Raw genomic sequence first — 3771 nt, 5'->3', positions numbered from 1 at the left:
CTCCTTATGCTAACTTTGACATCGTTTAGCTTCTGTTTGTCTGAGAGGTTTTGGCTGCGTTTAAACTTGGAGTGAAGCTCTCTTTGCTTTCGCAGTAGTTTCCTAACTTTGTTGTTGAACCACGGTGGGTTTCTCCCGTCCCTCGCAGTTTTACTCGGCACGTACGTGTCTAAAACGCATTTTACGATTACCTTGAACTTTTTCCATAACCACTCAACATTGTCAGTGTCGGAACAGAAATTTTCGTTTTGATCTGTTAGGTAGTCTGAAATCTGTCACCCATTACTCTCGCTAAACAGATAAACCTTCCTCCCTTTTTTTATACCTATTTATATACATATTTACTGCGAGGATTTTGAGAAGGAACTGTGAAACAGTTTTGGAAAAAGGTTTTTAGTAGTTCAGCTTTACGCGTGTCATCCTCTGTTTCAGTGCCATCATCATCCCGGAGTGTCTGGATATGCTGTTTCGAGCCACTTACTGATATTCCTTTTATACAGGGTGTTACAAAAAGGTACGGCCAAACTTTCAGGAAACATTCCTCACACACAAATGAAGAATAGATGTTGTGTGGACATGTGTCCGGAAACGCTTAATTTCCATGTTAGTGCTCATTTTACTTTCGTCAGTATCTATTGTACTTCCTCGAAAAATGGTTCAAATGGCTCTGAGCACTATGGGACTTAACTGCTGAGGTCATCAGTCCCCTAGAACTTAGAACTACTTAAACCTAACTAACCTAAGGACATCACGCACATCCATACCCGAGGCAGGATTCGAACCTGCGACCGTAGTGGCCGCGCGGCTCCAGACTGTAGCGCCTAGAACCGCTCGGCCACCACGGCCGGCGTACTTCCTCAATTCACCGCCAGTTGGCCCAATTGAAGGAAGGTAATGTTGACTTCGGTGCTTGTGTTGACATGCGACTCATTGCTCTACAGTACTAGCATCAAGCACGTCAGTACGTAGCATCAACAGGTTAGTGTTCATCACGAACGTGGTTTTGCAGTCAGTGAAATGTTTTCAAATGCGGAGTTGGCAGATGCCCATTTGATGTGTGGATTAGCACGGGGCAATAGCCGTGGCGCGGTACGTTTATATCGAGACAGATTTCCAGAACGAAGTTGTCCCGGCAGGAAGACGTTGGATGCAATTGATCGGCGTCTTAGGGAGTACGGAACATTCCAGCCTATGACTCGCGACTGGGGAAAATCTAGAACGACGAGGACACCTGCAATGGACGAGGCAATTCTTCGTGCACTTGACGATAACCCTAATGTCAGCGCCAGAGAAGTTGCTGCTGTACAAGGTAACGCTGACCACGTCACTGTCTGGAGAGTGCTACGGGAGAACCAGTTTCCGTACCATGTACAGCGTGTGCAGGCACTATCAGCAGCTGATTGGCCTCCACGGGAACACTTCTGCGAATGGTTCATCCAACAATGTGTCAATCCTCATTTCAGTGCAAATTTTTTCTTTACGGATGAGGCTTCATTCCAACGTGATCAAATTGTAAATTTTCACAATCAGCACGCGTGGGCTGACGAGAATCCGTACGCAATTGTGCAATCACGTCATCAACACAGATTTTCTGTGAACATTTGGGCAGGCATTGTTGGTGATGTCTTGATTGGGCCCCATGTTCTTCCACCTACGCTCAATGGAGCACGTTATCATGATTTCATACGGGATACTCTACCTGTGCTGCTAGAACATGTGCCTTTACAAGTACGACACAACATGTGGTTCATGCACGATGGAGCTCCTGCACATTTCAGTCGAAGTGTTCGTACGCTTCTCAACAACAGATTCGGTGACCGATGGATTGCTAGAGGCGGACCAATTCCATGGTCTCCACGCTCTCCTGACCTCAACCCTTTTGACTTTCATTTATGGGGGCATTTGAAAGCTCTTGTCTACGCCACCCCGGTACCAAATGTAGAGACTCTTCGTCCTCGTACTGTGGACGGCTGTGATACAATACGCCATTCTCCAGGACTACATCAGCGCATCAGGGATTCCATGCGACAGAGGGTGGATGCATGTATCCTCGCTAACGGAGGACATTTTGAACATTTCCTGTAACAAAGTGTTTGAAGTCATGCTGGTACGTTCTGTTGCTGTGTGTTTCCATTTCATGATTAATGTGATTTGAAGAGAAGTAATAAAATGAGCTCTAACATGGAAAGTAAGCGTTTCCAGACACATGTCCACATAACATATTTTCTTTCTTTGTGTGTGAGGAATGTTTCCTGAAAGTTTGGCCGCACCTTTTTGTAACACCCTGTAGATATGTATCAAGAGTGACAGTAAAACAGGAAGAGTGACCAGTACCCCAGCAGCGACAGCACTGCTCTGCACCACCCTGACTGCTAAAGCCAGGCAGCAGCAGGCAGCAGCCCGGATGTCTGTCACGTCTTCGGCCTGTAATCTCTTTGACTGGAGTAGCTAACTTGAATGACGAGCCCCGCTTCACCAGCAAGGGTACAACGTGAACAGATGTGGCTTCGCGTGGCTTCGGTAATACAATTGCCACTCAACTCTCATGTCCTGGGTCGGTGAGCCACAAACCTCGTAGCACTCGGGACAGCCCCCACACACTCCGACGCTGCGTAGAGACCGCCAGCGGGCACGGCCGACTGCGCCGCGCGGAGACTTGCTTGCTGATTCCCTCCAACGGACCGACTGGCTGCACACCACCAAGCCGGAACTATAAGCACCACAACAAAGAAGGTATACGGTGCAAATATCGATACACACCGCTGCTGCCAGACGTAGAAAGAGGAAGAATCACGGCATAACCGCAATAATCGCGCGAAACCAAACGCGGAGAAACAGCCAAGTTTCAAAGCAACGCATAAGGTGGGGTCAGGACGGCTCACATAGCAACAACGGTACATGCCTTCCACAGAAGTATCAAAACGATTTTCGCTTATGACTTTCGATTATGTCGTTACCCGCCCGGGGACCTTTACCTCAATTTTTTATCCTTCACCATCATTCTTGAAAGTTTCCAACATCATCATGAAATCACCCTTGAAATGAGCTCTTTTTCTCTTTTACTTTAATTCTACAACCAATGCAACTAGCTTATAGAAGAAATCCAGAATGAGATTTTCACTCTGCAGCTGAGTGTGCGCTGATAGAGAACTTCGTGGCAGATTAAAACTGTGTGCCGGACCGAGACTCGAACTCGGGACCTTTGCCTTTCGCGGGCAAATGCTCTACCAACTGAGCTACCCAAGCACGACTCACGCCCCGTCCTCACAGCTTTACTTCTGCCAGTATCTCGTCTCCTACCTTCCAAACTTTACAGAAGTTCTCCTGCGAACCCTGCAGAACTAGTACTCCTGAAAGAAAGGATATTGCAGAGACATGGTTTAACCACAGACTGGGGGATGTTTCCAGAATGAGATTTTCACTCTGTAGCGGAGTGCTAGTTCTGCAGGGTTCGCAGGAGAGCTTCTGTAAAGTTTGGAAGGTAGGAGACGAGGTACTGGCAGAATTAAAGCTGTGAGGACGGGGCGTGCTTAGGTAGCTCAGTTGGTAGAGCCCTTGCCCGCGAAAGGCAAAGGTCCTGAGTTCGAGTCTCGGTCCAGCACACAGTTTTAATCTGCCAGGATGTTTCTTATAGAAGAAATGCCCCAGCGCCAGAATATCAAAGTCTTAGAATTAATGAGATGCAGATGTCCCTTCGCAAACACAACAAAAATTCAGATTTTCTTTTTCAGTAAAAAGTATCCATTAACCAAATTAAACTACATTGACGAA

The 3771-nt window shown here is 47.0% G+C and overlaps 1 non-coding gene across 1 annotated transcript; it reads right to left on the bottom strand.

Annotated features, from left to right (window-relative positions):
* Positions 1-3172: 3172 nt before the first annotated feature.
* On the bottom strand, positions 3173-3247 carry Trnas-cga (transfer RNA serine (anticodon CGA)). The gene has a single exon. It is a non-coding gene; the product is annotated as a tRNA-Ser (tRNA).
* Positions 3248-3771: the final 524 nt, after the last annotated feature.

This window comes from Schistocerca cancellata, chromosome 6, assembly GCF_023864275.1.
Source record: "Schistocerca cancellata isolate TAMUIC-IGC-003103 chromosome 6, iqSchCanc2.1, whole genome shotgun sequence".
Classification (NCBI taxonomy): Eukaryota; Metazoa; Arthropoda; class Insecta; order Orthoptera; family Acrididae; genus Schistocerca; species Schistocerca cancellata.
Note: the sequence above shows the minus strand (reverse complement) of the source record. Positions and strands in the feature narration are given on the sequence as shown.